The sequence below is a fragment of the Schistocerca nitens genome, chromosome 10, assembly GCF_023898315.1.
Source record: "Schistocerca nitens isolate TAMUIC-IGC-003100 chromosome 10, iqSchNite1.1, whole genome shotgun sequence".
In the NCBI taxonomy this organism is placed as follows: Eukaryota; Metazoa; Arthropoda; class Insecta; order Orthoptera; family Acrididae; genus Schistocerca; species Schistocerca nitens.
Genome location: NC_064623.1, coordinates 96667363 through 96685794, shown reverse-complemented (window position 1 = coordinate 96685794; position 18432 = coordinate 96667363). Strand labels below are relative to the sequence as shown.

Genomic DNA, 18432 nt, shown 5'->3' with positions numbered 1-18432 from the left:
ACAGTACACTCGTGAAACAGTCGTACGGGAAAATGCCCACTTCATTGCTACCTCGGAGATGCTGTGCCCCACCGCTCGGGCGCCGACTATAACACCACGTTCAAACTCATTTAAATCTTGATAACCTGCCATTGTAGCAGCAGTAACCGATCTAACAACTGCGCCAGATACATATTGTCTTATATAGGCGTCGCCGCCCGCAGCGCCGTATTCTGCCTGTTTACATGTATCTGCGTTTGAATACGTTTGCCTGTATCAGTTTCTTTGGCGCTTTAGTGTAGATGTGTTCGTCCCGGTGTGAACCCGGGATTCAGGCGCTGTGTTGGAATGGCATCTATAGTCGTGAGCGAGTGCACGGTATCGGATCTCCATCGTCTGGGTGTGTGGGGGGCTATCAGCGCTCCAGATGACAGCCGATGCGATAACGGCGCCTGCAGCAAACGACAGCCATGGACGGCGAGGCCGCAGATTCGGCAGTGTGAGTTCGCCCACACGCGGGGGCGCTTCGGTCCGGCGCGCAATCACCTACCTGTCTGACGCTGCTGCTGCTACCGCCAACAGCCGTAGAGGTCAGTCTCAACTGGGCGTCTGGCTATCACATTACATCAGTCGCATTCCGTGCATATCACGGAGAGCGCTCTCAGGAAACCACTCAAACACGTCCCTTTTATTCAAGTGCAGTAACAGCGAAAAGGAAACGTTGTAGAATCATTACTGTTCACTGCATACGAGGACTGTTTAAAAACTAAGGTGACTTTTCAAATTGCGCGGGCAACGTGCATTCGATTATCTGTTTATCGACCTTTTTTTTTTCTTATATTGGTACACATGTCCCGAACATATTTTCACAGTGTCAAGCGTACAGCATACTTCGTTTGTTTTTGACAGATAGAAAGATTAGACGTCTTTTAGTGTGCATGGCGATTTTCGATGACTAAAAAAAGTGGAGCAAAGAATTTGCATCAAATTTTGTGTGAAAAATGGAATCAAATGCTCTAAAACACTTGAAATGTTGACGGTGGTTCTGTGAGTCTGCTCTAAGCAAAAAAAAGTTTACAAATGGTACAAGCTCTTCCAAGATGGCCGAGTAGATGCCAATGACGAACCTCGCTCTGGACGCCACAGCACATCAACAACAGATGATAACGTCGAAGCTGTGAAGGAAATTGTTTTGGAAAATCGTCGAATTACCGTAAGAGAAGTTGCTGAGGATGTTGGCGTATCGGTCGGCTCCTGCCATGCAATTTTTTCGGGTGTTTTGGGCATGAGGCGTGTGTCAGCGAAGTTTGTTCCAAAACTTCTCAATTTTGACCAGAAGAACCGTCGCATGGGCATCGCTCAGGAGCTCTTGAATGACGCCAGTGTTATCCTGATTTACTCAGAAGTATCATAACTAGTGACGAAACATGGGTTTACGGCTATGACGTCGAAAACAAAGCCCAATAGTCCCAATGGACGCATCCCAGAGAGCCAATACCGAAAAAAGCACGCCAAGTTCCATCAAACGTCCAAATTTTGCTCACTGTTTTTTTTTTCAATTACCATGGCGTAATGCATCATGAATATTTGCCTCAAGGTCGTACGGTGAATAAGGAGTACTACCTTGACGTTATGCGCCGTTTGCGAGAAGCAATAAACAAAGAACGTCAGGAATTGTGGAAAAACAATTCATGGCTTTTACATCACGACAATGCATCTGCTCATTCATCGTTGCTTGTGAGAGTTTTTTGGCGAAAAACAAAACGACAATCATGCCTCAGCCACCATATTCACCGGATTTGGCCCCCTGCGACTTTTTCCTGTTCCCAAAACTGAAGAGACCTATGAAAGGACGAAGATTTTCAACGATTGAGGAAATAAAAAGTGCATCGCTGAAAGAACTCAAGGCTGTACCAAAAAGTGCTTCTGAGAAGTGCTTTGAGGATTGGAAGAAGCATTGGCACAAGTGTATAATACCTAAAGGGTATTACCTTGAAGGGAACAACATGAATATTGATGAATAAATAAATATTTTTTCATAAAAATATCAAGTCATCTTACTTCTTGAACACAGCTCGTATATTAGTGGCGTAACAGATAACGTCGGAAGTTACACGAGAGTTTTCGAGCAATATTTGATTTGATGTGATTTAGCCAGGCAGACGAAACAATAGTGCCCACACTGAGATTAACAAGGCGTTTGAATGTGTAGATCCTGTTACACTCTTAGAACAATTGAACTTTTACGGAACTGGTCGCTTTACACACAGATGGTTTGAATCATACTTAACAAACAGAATGCAAAAACTCGTGCTGAATACTTTAGTTTTGGAAGGGTAGAAAATTTTATTGTCTTTGGAGAAATCACAAAGAAGACCTGTTGGGTTCAATGTTGGGTCCATTCCTATTTCTTACGTATGTAAGTCACCTTCCACTTAACATTCAACAAGCAGAATTAGTACTTTTTACAGATGATACTAGTGTTATAATAAATCCCAGTATAGAGAAAGCAACAGAAGAGTTGGTAAATCATATTTTCCATAGAATTATTTATTGGTTTTCTGAAAATAGACTCTCCCAAAATTTTTGGAAAACCCACTATATTCATTTCTGTACAACAAATAAAGTCTACTTTCGCTCTTCGTATAATTGCTAGTCTTGGAAAGAAACGAATTAACCTTCTGATACATTTTGCGAATTTCCATTCAATAATGTCTTATCGAATAATTTTCAGGGGTAACTCATCACTTGATTGCGCAAAAGCAGGCAGTAAGAATAAAAACTGATGCTCATCCACAGCTCTCTTCAAGGAGTTTGGCAACTTAACTGCACAGTCGCGGTACATATATCAGCAAGTGAAATTCATTGTAAATAATCCATCTTAATTTGGGAAGAAGAGTGATGTACATACCTACAACACTAGATGTAGAAATAACTACTTTAATTCTCGCTACAAAAGCTGTCAGAAGCCCAGAAAGGAGTGCAGTATAGAGTAACAAAAACTATTATCATTTGCTTAATACTATAAAATGTCTAACAAGCAGCAAAGCATGTTTTAAATCTAACTTAAAATCGCCTCTTTGAAAATATTGATTGGTACCTGTTAAAAACCATTGAAAAGCGAAGAACGCAAAAAAATTTTTTTTATTCAAGACAACCACTTTCAACGGTCAGAGCTGTCTTCTTCAGGTCTTAAACATTTGTTATAGTAAAATATTTTCATTTTATGCCGTACCTCATGCACAAGATATAAAGTGTATAAAACTCAGTATATTTGGACAAGGAGCTGTGTGTCTTTAAATATTTTAGCGATGACAAACGTTTATAATGTGATGAATTTTATCCACTTGACATCTTGTGCATGAGGTTCAGCATAAAATGAACATGTTTTACTACAAAAAAATGTTGAAGACCTGAAGATGACAGCTAAGGCTGTTGAAACCGGTTGTCTCGAGTAAAAAATATTTCGTGCAAACTTGGCTTTTGGATGGTTTTTAACAATCTGGACATATCCTTCTATTCCTGGGACGGATTTCTACTTAAAAACTGACACCATGAAAAGAATCTGGACTTTGAATGTCGTTTCAAGAATAGGACTAAAAATAAAATAATGTCTCAGTTAATGTTAAAACCTAGTCATGTACAAGTGTCTTGAAAAGTAACTCGTTCCACATAATCGCGACATAAGACTCGTTCAAATAATTTATGAAACACGTAGCTTACTAAGCAATACCTTTGTAGTGCGATATCTCCCTCTGTCATTCTAGAAAATCCAACCAGTACCCTTAAAGAGTGTTAGCTATGATTAAGTTGTGCTCTGTGCAAAATTCTACCAGGCGGCTTCCTCTTTCATTTCTTAGCCCCAATCCATATTCACCTACTACGTTTCCTTCTCTCCCTTTTCCTACGCTCGAATTCCAGTCACCCATGACTATTAAATTTTCGTCTCCCTTCACTATCTGAATAATTTCTTTTATTTCATCATACATTTCTTCAATTTCTTCGTCATCTGCATAGCTAGTTGGCATATAAACTTGTACTACTGTAGTAGGCGTGGGCTTCGTATCTATCTTGGCCACAATAATGCGTTCACTAAGCTGTTTGTAGTAGCTTACCCGCGTTCCTATTTTCCTATTCATTATTAAACCTACTCCTGCATTACCCCTATTTGACTTTGTGTTTATAACCCTGTAGTCACCTGACCAGAAGTCTTGTTCCTCCTGCCACCGAACTTCACTAATTCCCACTATATCTAACTTTAACCTATCCATTTCCCTTTTCAAATTTTCTAACCTACCTGCCGATTAAGGGACCTGACATTCCACGCTCCGATCCGTAGAACGCCAGTGGTTGGGAAGGGAGTAAGACAGGGTTGTAGCCTCTCCCCGATGTTATTCAATCTGTATATTGAGCAAGCAATAAAGGAAACAAAAGAAAAATTCGGAGTAGGTATTAAAATCCATGGAGAAGAAATAAAAACTTTGAGGTTCGCCGATGACATTGTAATTCTGTCAGAGACAGCAAAGGACTTGGAAGAGCAGTTGAACGGAATGGATGGTGTCTTGAAGGAAGGATATAAGATGAACATCAACAAAAGCAAAACGAGGATAATGGAATGTAGTCGAATTAAGTCGGGTGATGTTGAGGGTATTAGATTAGGAAATGAGACACTTAAAGTAGTAAATGAGTTTTGCTATTTGGGGAGCAAAATAACTGATGATGGTCGAAGTAGAGAGGATATAAAATGTAGACTGGCAATGGCAAGGAAAGCGTTTCTGAAGAAGAGAAATTTGTTAACATCGAGTACATATTTAAATGTCAGGAAGTCGTTTCTGAAAGTATTTGTATGGAGTGTAGCCATGTATGGAAGTGAAACGTGGACAATAAATAGTTTGGACAAGAAGAGAATAGAAGCTTTCGAAATGTGGTGCTACAGAAGAATGCTGAAGATTAGATGGGTAGATCACATAACTAATGAGGAGGTACTGAATAGGATTGGGGAGAAGAGGAGCTTGTGGCATAACTTACCTAGAAGAAGGGATCGGTTGGTAGGACATGTTCTGAGACATCGAGGGATCACCAATTTAGTATTGGAGGGCAGCGTGGAGGGTAAAAATCGTAGGGGGAGACCAAGAGATGAATACACTAAGCAGATTCAGAAGGATGTAGGCTGCAGTAGGTACTGGGAGATGAAGAAGCTTGCACAGGATAGAGTAGCATGGAGAGCTGCATCAAACCAGTCTCAGGACTGAAGACCACAACAACAACAACACCCTTAAAGAGTAGCAGGAGTTCCCTTTCTAGATCTCCATTCCCCACAGTTTTGTCAGGAATTAATGACCCTAACGTTTTGTGTCTTTTGGCTGCGAATGCTTTGCGCTGGACGATGCGCATTCATCTCCCGTAGCACACAATCTGCTTTCTGGAGCCTCTTTTTGTATTCCCATTGTCTGTAGGTGCTTCCTGGAGTTCCCTTGACCAGGCATTACACATATCATGAGTTAATCTGCCTCCTGTTTAAGCCCAGGAGAACACAGGGGAACTCGTGTCGACATGATTAAACTTGTAAAATAAAGGAGCACAAGAAAATGCTTCTTAAAGGTGAAAAAATCACCTTTTAGTATAATCTAACGTACCTTACTTGAAAATCGCTTACAATTCTACGTTTTGAATGTTTTACATTTTTTTCCAAACAAATACTTGCATATTTCCCGTTCTGTCCCACCTACCGGGCAAAATAGGATAAGGAAATTTCTTGCAAAATTCTTGCATACAAGTTGAAATTATTAGAAAAAACTATCTTAAAATTAGGACGTGAAGTTGTTTAGTGAACAATTTTTATTCAAGAATATGGAATCTTTAAAACATCGTTAAGAAAAAGAAAATATTTTAGTGTCAGTCCTTAAAATGTATAATTATTTTTAATGCTTATTACCAAGTTACTATTACTGTTCCTATTACGTTATTGAATCCCATCGGTCGTGCACCAGATACCCGTATATTTTCTGGCATCCGAAGAGGCAACGTAGGGTGCCTAGTAATAAATACTATATACGCTTCCTGCACAGTTAGACAAATTTCTTTGTCAAGTCTGTGAGATAGGACATTAGTTCTGCTAGCTGATTGGCTAATGATCTGACAATGAGATGTTTCATAGTTGGACAAAAAAGTCTACTCTCCATTGACTTCAGGTATGCTATCAAAAATGGTTCAAATGGCTCTGAGCACTATGGGACTTAACTTCTGAGGTCATCAGTCCCCTAGAACTTAGAACTATTTAAACCTAACTAACCTAAGGACATCACACACATCCATGCCCGAGGCAGGATTCGAACTTGCGACCGTAGCGGTCGCGCGGTTCCAGACTGTAGCGCCTAGAACCGCTCGGCCACTCCGTCCGGCCAGTATGCTATCAGCTCGTCTTTTTGTTCTGCAGTGAACACACTTTTAAATTTCCCATTATTCTTAGTTTTATGAACATACAGGGCGCAATTATTGAACTATATGAAATAAAATCGCCATAACTTCTGAACAGTTTGCGTTAGGACGCTGAAACTGCACGGTTGGCCGCGGGGCATGATGGGAATTAGTATGCACACGCATGGTTTTGTTTAGCGAAGAAACCCACTTTCATTTGTGGACTGAGAAAAGGCATTTCGCGATTGAGAAGTCTTTTCACACTCAACGTGTGACTGTGTGGTGTGCAATGTCCAGTCAAGGAATAATCGGTGTGAAACTTCCTGGCAGATTAAAACTGTGTGCCCGACCGAGACTCGAACTCGGGACCTTTGCCTTTCGCGGGCAAGTGCTCTACCAACTGAGCTACCGAAGCACGACTCACGCCCGGTACTCACAGCTTTACTTCTGCCAGTACCTCGTCTCCTACCTTACAAACTTTACAGAAGGTCTCCTGCGAATCTTGCAGAACTAGCACTCCCGAAAGAAAGGATATGGGGAGACATTGCTTAGCCACAGCCTGGGGGATGTTTCCAGAATGAGATTTTCACTCTGCAGCGGAGTGTGCGCTGATATGAAACTTCCTGGCAGATTAAAACTGTGTGTGCCCGACCGAGACTCGAACTCGGGACCTTTGCCTTTCGCGGGCAAGTGCTCTACCAACTGAGCTACCGAAGCACGACTCACGCCCGGTACTCACAGCTTTACTTCTGCCAGTACCTCGTCTCCTACCTTACAAACTTTACAGAAGGTCTCCTGCGAATCTTGCAGAACTAGCACTCCCGAAAGAAAGGATATGGGGAGACATGGCTTAGCCACAGCCTGGGGGATGTTTCCAGAATGAGATTTTCACTCTGCAGCGGAGTGTGCGCTGATATGAAACTTCCTGGCAGATTAAAACTGTGTGCCCGACCGAGACTCGAACTCGGGACCTTTGCCTTTCGCGGGCAAGTGCTCTACCAACTGAGCTACCGAAGCACGACTCACGCCCGGTACTCATAGCTTTACTTCTGCCAGTACCTCGTCTCCTACCTTACAAACTTTACAGAAGGTCTCCTGGGAATCTTGCAGAACTAGCACTCCCGAAAGAAAGGATATGGGGAGACATGGCTTAGCCACAGCCTGGGGGATGTTTCCAGAATGAGATTTTCACTCTGCAGCGGAGTGTGCGCTGATATGAAACTTCCTGGCAGATTAAAACTGTGTGTGCCCGACCGAGACTCGAACTCGGGACCTTTGCCTTTCGCGGGCAAGTGCTCTACCAACTGAGCTACCGAAGCACGACTCACGCCCGGTACTCACAGCTTTACTTCTGCCAGTACCTCGTCTCCTACCTTCCAAACTTTACAGAAGGTCTCCTGCGAATCTTGCAGAACTAGCACTCCCGAAAGAAAGGATATGGGGAGAAATGGCTTAGCCACAGCCTGGGGGATGTTTCCAGAATGAGATTTTCACTCTGCAGCGGAGTGTGCGCTGATATGAAACTTCCTGGCAGATTAAAACTGTGTGCCCGACCGAGACTCGAACTCGGGACCTTTGCCTTTCGCGGGCAAGTGCTCTACCAACTTAGCTACCGAAGCACGACTCACGCCCGGTACTCACAGCTTTACTTCTGCCAGTACCTCGTCTCCTACCTTCCAAACTTTACAGAAGGTCTCCTGCGAATCTTGCAGAACTAGCACTCCCGAAAGAAAGGATATGGGGAGACATGGCTTAGCCACAGCCTGGGGGATGTTTCCAGAATGAGATTTTCACTCTGCAGCGGAGTGTGCGCTGATATGAAACTTCCTGGCAGATTAAAACTGTGTGCCAGACCGAGAGTCGAACTCGGGACCTTTGCCTTTCGCGGGCAAGTGCTCTACCAACTGAGCTACCGAAGCACGACTCACGCCCGGTACTCACAGCTTTACTTCTGCCAGTACCTCGTCTCCTACCTTCCAAACTTTACATAAGGTCTCCTGCGAATCTTGCAGAACTAGCACTCCCGAAAGACGAGGTACTGGCAGAAGTAAAGCTGTGAGTACCGGGCGTGAGTCGTGCATCGGTAGCTCAGTTGGTAGAGCACTTGCCCGCGAAAGGCAAAGGTCCCGAGTTCGAGTCTCGGTCGGGCACACAGTTTTAATCTGCCAGGAAGTTTCATATCAGCGCACACTCCGCTGCAGAGTGAAAATCTCATTCTGGAATAATCGGTGTGATATTCCTTGATGGCACGGTGACTACCGAACGGTACGTGAAGGTTTTGGACGATGTCATCCCCATTATCCAAAGTGACTCTCATTTCTACAGGATGTGGTTCATGCAAGACGGAGCTCGACCCCATCGAAGTAGGAGAGTGTTTGGTGTCCTGGAGAAGCAATTTGGGGACGGCATTGTTGCTCTGTGGTACCCGGAGACATGCGGCATCTTTTTGTGGGGCTGTGTTAAAGACAAAACGCACAGCAATAACCCCAAAACTATTGCTGAGCTGAAAACGCCATTCAGGAGGTCATCGACAGCATCGATGTTCCGACACTTCAGCGAGTCAAGCAGAATTCCGCTACTCGTGAGCGCCACATCTTCGACAATGATGGCAGGCATATCGAAACTGTCATAACCTAAACCCGAATATCTGCAGGGACGTTTATGTGTTGAATAAAGTGTGTGCACGCCGTAGTTTGTAACTAACTTACGTTTTTCTCGTAAAGTGCAATAGTACCCTGTATCTTTCAAACTTTCATTTGGGTGCATTAACTTCTTAGATGGTTTTAAAACCCCTATTTCATGAGATAAAACGGCTGAAACTGTCATTATGTTGATTTAATATTTAGTTGCTGTCTATAAGTCTTTCTAATGTAATCTGAAAAAAAACAAAGAAAAAAAAGAAATATATTTTTTGAAATGTACTTGTATCAGGAAATGAGCGGAGAGAACGGTGAACAATCACTTTCTGCCCCGTCCCATTTCCGCCGTAAGGACACAGTTCAGGTTAACAACTTTTATGGGGCTTAATAAAATGGTTCAAATGGCTCTGAGCACTGTGGGACTTAACATCAGAGGTCATCAGTCCCTAGAACTTAGAGCTACTTAAACCTAACTAACCAAAGGACACCACACACATCCATGCCCGAGGCAGGATTCGAACCTGCGACTGTAATGGTCGCGCGGTTCCAGACTGAAGCGCCTAGAACCGCACGGCCACACCGGCCGGCATATGGGGCTTAATAACTGACAGGTTTAAACGTAACTAACATGTAGCGAGTGGTATGCATTTTAAGAGTACACGTCATTTAAGGATGTACAATTAACAATTAACGGATTATCTTGCGATTAAAATCGCCAAAAACTATAAAAACACAACAGTAAAAGTTAAGGACAACCTTTCACTTACAAGTCGCACTCCAAACCAATTCAAAATGATTGTGGCACCTTCCCTACCATTCAGAGACATAGCTACGTGTCGCTGCAGTGGGTTCCAGCTCTGTCCAGTGCATAAAACAGCACAATTTCGCTATTCCCCGCTATCCATTTCTTCCCCGAGTTCCCCAACTTATCTTTAAACACAGTTTCAGTATAATTAGCTTGGCAAGTCTTTCTTTTTGGATTTTAGTTCAATATTCCACGTGTTACCTCTTAATCCAGCTGTGTAGTTTAGGTTTTACCCTGCCCCTGCTGATGGATAGGACAGATTCCGTTCCAACAAATGGAGTCATCACCTCAGCCCTGGCGAGTCTCTTAGCTTATTCGTCACCACAGGCTCACTCTGTTGCTTCCCCCTATGTGACGTCCCCTCTCCCCTTTTGTTGTCGCTGTTGATGTTGAGCCGCTGCTGCTACAGCTCGGTCGGTGGAATGGAGACGCGACGCGCAGTGATGGTTGTCCCCGTCGGATAACGTGGAGCAGCACCTGAAAATCTCTAAAGAAAATTGCTCCTCGCGTAATGTATGAAAGTCCGTTTGCGAGTCCGCACAGTCTTCTCAGCGATGCGAACTGCTGATTTTAATTGTCTATTATGGTTTTATGATGATTTGCTGCGCCGGGTTACTTAATGCAGTATTGAGTGACTCATTCATCACCGGCGTCGTTTCACACTACTGAAGCGAGGAAAAGTTCATTTGCGATTCAGTATCAGTAGTTGTTACGTTCCTAGGAAGAATTGCTCACTACGGCTCGATGCAAATCCAGAGATAATCTATAATGCTATCTTGCTTTCGTGCGTCGTGATATTATTTCGGCGAAACACTCCTTTCAATTCTCAATATTCATCAAGTCACTCTTTCAATTAAAATGTTCACAGTTAATTAATTTTGATCATCAACTATCACACAGTTCAATTAATGATGGTGCCAACACGTGAGATTTCCATTACTGACGAACAATTTTATTGTTCCTTCTTAGCAATTACTTTACAATCATCACAGCACAGGCACACCGATGGATCAGATCAATTACGACTCTTTTCAGTTCGGTGATCGTGATAATTACGACAACTTTTACAATCGGCGTATTTGTATTACCCTCGTGTGGTCGTATTAATGTTTCCTACTCCAGGCTAGTCAGATATTGCAGTGTTCGATACTATGTCCATTCTTCGTTGTAACTGTTCACTTTGATGAAGGTTGAGTCCAACAATAATATCTCCAATAATTAAAATTCATTAACTCGTAGTACACTTTCAGAATATCACTTCAGTTCAAGTTCTCAAGTCAGAATAACTGAGAACAAAGTCCTCGCATCTCTATCACACAATATTACTTTTTTTTTAATAGAAACAATCTCGTAGCATTCCGTTTGTAGTACTATAACAAACGGTGCTCTGTCTCGACTTGATAGCAAGCAATCTAGCAAGCGACTAACTTTTCCATGATCGAGCATTGTAGACGCATTGAATTTCCTTTTCGCCGCGTTTACAACTCTCTTTCACAATAAATGTTATCTCTGACCGACATATTACTTTGGACTTAACTTCCGTCGTACTCATTTGCAGTTATTACTAATAGCTAATTAAAAATAACCTTTCTGTCTTTCTAGCTTTATATCATGACATACTCAGTAATTATTGAAATTGGTGTTCATCAAAACTTTAAGGTGTTATATTATTGTCAAAGTTGTCATATCTGTCAGGATAACACTGTTCCCTACTTTAAATTATCATGACATTCGTATTTGGGTTTTCGGGTTTCTTGGGGTGTTACACCTAGCCTTACTAGGGTTTCATGGAATTTTGCAACGACCTTTGACCTCGCTGCATGGTCTGATAGAGATTCCATATCTGCTACCTGTCTGAATGAATGTCGATACCACGAAGCTTGTATGCAAATTGCACAAGACACCGATAATAATGAAATAACAAGTACGTAATACGATCTAGTGGATAAGTCGAGTGCTTCACAAGGTTTTTCGCTGATGATGTCATATAAAGAGCAGTGCAACGCTACAAAACTGTAGGAAAATACAGGAAGACAAAACAGTTGGCTGATCTAACATAGGGAATGATGGAGGACGTCAAACAGAATAACTCCTTCAGAGCCCCTTAAGACCATCGCCATGACTTTACCGGCTGAGGGTACAGCTTTGAACTTTCTCTTCGAAGGAGAAGTGGTATGGCGCCACTCCACGGTTTGCCTGTGATGATGTTCGACAGAAAATTGCGTAGGATCAGCCTCGTAAGGCGGAAGCAATTCGCTGGTTCTTCGTTGCTCTGTATGGTCTACTGTTAGACGGCGACGAACCCAGCGGAAACACACCTTTGGGTACCCCAGCTGGTGGACGAGTGTCAGCACTGTTCAATTGACCAGCGAGGTGTTTGTCGATCACCTCGAATGAGAGTGTCCGCACGTTCCCACATTGCAGTAGTCACAGCTGTGTGCGACCGGCCGGCGCTTGGTACATCGGACTGGTTCCCGTTTTTTTGTTACGATGATGACAGATGCCTCACCCAACGACTCACCGTGCTTTTGTTCCCCGCCAGGTCTCCGCAGACACTCTGGAAGCGCCTATGAATATCTGGGATACTCTGGTTTTCCGACAAAATAAATTCAGTCACAGCTCTCTGCTTTGAACACTCGCCCGTTACAGACGCCATTTTTAAGGCTACGTATAGCGCCTCCACCTATCGGAACTTCATTAAACTATAGGGGTTGAAGAGGTAATATTCCACGATGTCCCTCACCAAATCCAGCATTTTTCCAGCCGGACCTTGTCGGGAAAAAATGTGTTGTATTGCTTATTGACCTCCCCTCATATGATTGCACGACTGTAGAAGAAGTGCTGGAAGCAATCACACCCATAAATCTGTGGGAGTATGAGCACAGAATGATGTAAAGTAGACCGATCACATAAAACTAATCGATGAAAATATAGATGCCAGACTGAGATGCATTAGATGAATGCTCAGGCAGTATACACTGATGCACCAACGAAACTACAGTATTATAGCTATGCGTAATCAAATACACTACTGGCCATTAAAATTGCTACACCAAGAAGAAATGCAGATGATAAACGGGTATTAATTGGACAAATATATTATACTAGAACTGACATGTGATTACATTTTCACGCAATTTGGGTGCATAGATCCTGAGAAATCAGTACCCATAACAACCACCTCTGGCCGTAATAACGGCCTTGATACGCCTGGGCATTGAGTCAAACAGGGTTTGGATGACGTGTACAGGTACAGCTGACCATGCAGCTTCAACACGATACCAATGTTCATCAAGAGTAGTGACTGGCGTATTGTGACGGGCCAGTTGCTCGGCCACCATTGACCAGACGTTTTCAATTGGTGAGAGATCTGGAGAATGTGCTGGCCAGGGCAGCAATCGAACATTTTCTGTATTCAGAAAGGCCCGTACAGGACCAGCAACATGCGGTCGTGCGTTACCCTGCTGAAATGTAGGGTTTCGCAGGGATCGAATGAAGGGTAGAGCCACGGGTCGTAACACATCTGAAATGTAACGTCCACTGTCCAAAGTGCCGTCAATGCGAACAAGCGGTGACCGAGACGTGTAACCTATGGCACCCCATACCAACACGCCAAACACCAGTATAGCGATGACGAATACACGCTTCCAATGTGCGTTCAAGGCGATGTCGCCAAACACGGATGCGACCATCATGATGCTGTAAACAGAACCTGGATGCATTCGAAATAATGACGTTTTGCCATTCGTGCACCCAGGTTCGTCGTTGAGTACACCATCGCAGGCGCTCCTATCTGTGATGCAGCGTCAAGGGTAACCGCAGCCATGGTCTCCGAGATGATAGTCCATGCTGCTGCAAACGTCGTCGAACTGTTCGTGCAGATGGTTGTTGTCTTGCAAACGTCCCCATCTGTTGGCTCAGGGATCGAGACGTGGCTGCACGATCCGTTACAGCCATCTGGATAAAATACCTGTCATCTCGATTGCTAGTGATATCAGGCCGTTGGGATCCAGCACGGCGTTCCGTATTACCATCCTGAACCCACCGATTCCATATTCTTCTAACAGTCATTGGATATCGACCAACGCGAGCAGCACTGTCGCGATACGATGAACCTCAATCGCGATAGGCTACAATCCGACCTTTATCAAAGTCGGAAACGTGTTGGTACGCATTCCTCACTCCTTACACGAGGCATCACAACAACGTTTCACCAGGCAACGCCGGTCAACTGCTGTTTGTGTTTGAGAAATCGGTTGGAAACTTTCCTCATGTCAGCACGTTGTAGGTGTCGCCACCGTCGCCAACCTTGTGTGAATGCTCTGAAAAGCTAATCATTTGCATATCACATCATCTTCTTCCTGTCGGTTAAATTTCGTGTCTGCAGAACATCATCTTTGTGGTGTAGCAATTTTAATGGCCAATAGTGTATAAACAGGCAGAATACGGCGCTGCGGTCAGCAACGCCTATATATGACAACAAGTGTCTGGCGCAGTTGTTAGTTCGGTTACTGCTGCTGCAATGGCAGGTTAGCAAGAGTTAAGAGAGTTTGAACGTGGTGTTATAGTCGGGGCAGGAGAGATGGGACACAGCGTCTCCGAGGTAGAGATGAAGTGGGGATTTTCCCGAAGGACCATTTAACTAGTGTCCCGCGAATATCAGAAATCCGATAAGTCATCAAATGTGCGACATGGCTGCGGCCGGAAAAAGATCCTGAAAGAACGGGACCAACGACGACTGAAGAGAATCGTTCAACGTGACACAAGTGCAACCATTCCGCAAATTTCTGCAGATTTCAATGCTGGGCCATCAACGAATGTCAGCGTGCGAACCATTCAACGAAACATCAGCGATATGGGCTTTCGGATCCGAAGGCCCACTCATGTACCATTGATGACTGCACGACACAAAGCTTTACGCCATCCTGAGCCCGTCAACATCGACATTGGACTGTTAATGACTGGAAACATGTTGCCTGGTCGGACGAGTCTCGTTTCAGATTGTATCGAGTGGATGGATTTGTACGGATATGGAGACAACCTCATGAATCCATGGATCCTGTATGTCAACAGGGGACTGTTCCAGCTGGTGGAGGCTCTCTGATGGTGTGGAGAGTGTGGAGCTGGAGTGATATGGGACTCCTGATACGTCTAGATACGGCTCTGACAGCTGACACGTATGTAACCATTCTGTCTGATCATCTGCATCCACTCATACCCTTTGTGCATTCCGACGGACTTGGGCAATTCCAGCACGACAATGCGACACCCCACACATCCAGAATTGCTACAGAGTGGCTCCAGGAACACACTTCTGAGTTTAAACACTTCCGCTGGCCACCGTAGTCCCCCGACATGAACATTATTGAGCACATCTGGAACGGCTTGCAACGTGCTGTTCAGACGAGAACTCCACGTACTCTTAGGGAATTATGGACAGCCCTGCAGGATTCGTGGTGTCAGTTCCTTCCAGCACTACTTCAGACATTAGTCGAGTCCATACCACGTCGTGCTGCGGCACTTCTGCATACTCGCGGGCTGCTACACAATACTAGGCAGGTGTATCAGTTTCTCTGGCTCTTCAGTGTAGTCCACCCACATACACAACCCTTGTTCGAGCGAAACTTGAATAACGTTGAGCACTGTGGGACCTGCACCGGAAACCTCCTCCGCTCCAACCAGGATGGATCCCGAGAACAACGATCACCTGAAACCCAACTCACACTTTTCTCAGATGACGTACTGTAAGCTTTGGATCAAGGCAGTCAAGTAGATGCAGTATTTCTTGAATTCCGAAAATCATTCGATTCAATACCACATCTACGCTTATTATCAAAAGTACGGTCATGCGGGGTAACAAGCGAAATTTGTGACTGGGTTGACGATTTTTTGTTAGGAACGACGCAGCATGCTATCGTGGATCGAGAGTCATCGTCAGTTGGAGAAGTAAATTCAGGTATGCCCTACGGAAGTGTGTCCGAACCCTTTCTGTTCATGTTGTATATTATTTACCTTGCGGAAAGTATTAATAGTAAGTTTCTAGAATGAAATTTTCACTCTACAGCGGAGTGTGCGCTGGTACGAAACTTCCTGGCGGATTAAAACTGTGTCGCGGACCGAGACTCGAACTCGGGTCCTTTGCCTTTCGCGGGCAAGTACTGGCAGAAGTAAAGCTCTGAGGTCGGGGCGTGAGTCGTGCTTAGGTAGCTCAGTTGGTAGAGCACTTGACCGCGAAAGGCAAAGGTCTCGAGTTCGAGTCTCGGTCCGGCACACAGTTTTAATCTGCCAGGAAGTTTCGTATTAATAGTGAGCCCAGACTTTGTACGGATATGAAATGGAATGATCACAGAGTCAGTTCCACAAGAAAATGTGCGCCATAATGTTAAATGTAACGTCCGCAGCGACATCTCTGGGAGGGGCCTCGAATCTGTACTCAATGCTCTTTATAGATAAACAGCGTGAGAGTTGAATGTTTTGTTTTGTTGGTTGCAGTTTTGTCTATTTGCACTTATTTACAGCCAATTTAATCGCTGAAAAAATGTGCAATATTGATCAAAAATGTCTTCTATGAAATGGTTCAAATGGCTCTGAGCACTATGGGACTCAACTGCTGAGGTCATTAGTCCCCTAGAACTTAGAACTAGTTAAACCTAACTAACCTAAGGACATCACAAACATCCATGCCCGAGGCAGGATTCGAACCTGCGACCGTAGCGGTCTTGCGGTTCCAGACTGCAGCGCCTTTAACCGCACGGCCACTTCGGCCGGCTGTCTTCTATGATCCGTTAAGAAGCTATTTGGTTCGAACGACGTAAACTGGGTGCTACAAGAGGATAATGATCTGAAACAACGCAGTCATTTATGTACAGCGTGGAAACAAGACAATGGGGTGTCCACGATGGGCTGGCCCGCAATGTCTCCCGATACAAATCTGATCGAAAATGTTTGGTCTTATATTAAGATTAAGCTGAAAGGAAAGCAAATATGTACTTTGAAGTAGCTACAAAATCAGGACGATATGGACATCGTTACCGAGAGGATATGCAGAAAATATCATGAAAAGCATACCAAACAGATGTCAAGCTATAATCGATAATGACGGCGGTTGTCCTAACTATTAGATACTTTTGCAATTAGTATTAACGTTTATTATCATGTAAACATACATTTATAATGCTGTCTTTTATTTAATACAGATAACGGCGTACACTTTCTTGTGGAACTGACTATATGCTCAGTCGTGGGTAAGGCAGGTGGTAGATTTCGGTTTATGGGTAGAATAATGGAGAAATGCAATCAGTCTAAAAGGGAGATTGTCTACAAATCAGTCGTGTGACCCATTCTAGAATACTGCTCAAGTGTTTGGAACCTGTACCGATTAGCACTAACAGAAGATATTCATCGTATACAGAAAGGGGCAGCACCAGTGGTCACAGGTTTTTTTGACCTGTAGGAGAGTCTCACAGAGGTGCTGGACAAACTGAACTGGCAGACTCTTGAAGATAGATGTGAACAATTCAGAGAAAGCCTACTTAAGTTTCAAAACCGGCTTTAAATTATGAGTCGAGGTGTATATTACAACCTCCTCTGTATCGCTCACATTGGGATACTGAGGATAAGATTAGGTCAATTACAGCACACACAGAGGCATTTAAACATTCTTTCCGTGCTCCATGCATGAATGCAATAGTAACAATCCCTAATAACTGATACGATGGGATGTACCCCCTGCCAAGCGCTCCACAGTCTTTTGTAGAGTATAGATGTAGATATAGCTGTAGAAGGGATTGGTAGAAGAAATAGAAATCATCAAAAGAAGAGCAGCACGTTTTGTCATAGGTTTGTTTAGTTTGCTCGAAAGTGTGGCGAAGTAAATATTCCTGAAGTCCAATCAAGAACAACAGCCAAGATGAGAAACATAGAAGTAGATATCCTCGGTGTAGCAAAGCAGCTTAAATTACTAAATAAAGGCGAGGCCTCCAGTCCAGATTGTTTACCAGTCAGGTTACTTTCAGAGTATGCTGATACAATAGCTCCATATTTAGCAATTATATACATAGAAAGATCTGTACCTAAAGATTGGAAAATTGCTCGAGTCACACCAACACCCAAAAAGGCAAATAGGAGTAATCCGCTGAATTTTTTTTTTTTTTTTGTCATCAGTCTACTGACTGGTTTGATGCGGCCCGCCACGAATTCCTTTCCTGTGCTAACCTCTTCGTCTCAGAGTAGCATTTGCAACCTACGTCCTCAATTATTTACTTGACGTATTCCAATCTCTGTCTTCCTCTAAATTTTTTGCCCTCTACAGCTCTCTCTAGTACCATGGAAGTCATTCCTTCATGTCTTAGCAGATGTCCTATCATCCTGTCCCTTCTCCTTATCGGTGTTTTCCACATATTTCTTTCCTCTCCGATTCTGCGTAGAACCTCCTCATTCCTTACCTTATCAGTCCACCTAATTTTCAACATTCGTCTATAGTACCACGTCTCAAATGCTTCGATTCTCTTCTGTTCCGGTTTTACCACAGTCCATGTTTCACTACCATACAATGCTGTACTCCAGACGTACATCCTCAGAAATTTCTTCCTC

At 43.7% G+C, this 18432-nt stretch overlaps 1 protein-coding gene across 1 annotated transcript in view; it reads left to right on the top strand.

Moving 5' to 3' along the window:
* Window positions 1-490: 490 nt before the first annotated feature.
* Window positions 491-18432, top strand: part of LOC126210501 (uncharacterized) — a 149541-nt gene continuing 131599 nt past the window's right edge. Inside the window, exon 1 of the mRNA XM_049939745.1 lies at window positions 491-569. The gene's annotated coding sequence lies outside the window, so the exon portion shown is untranslated. The remainder of the gene's footprint in view (window positions 570-18432) is intronic.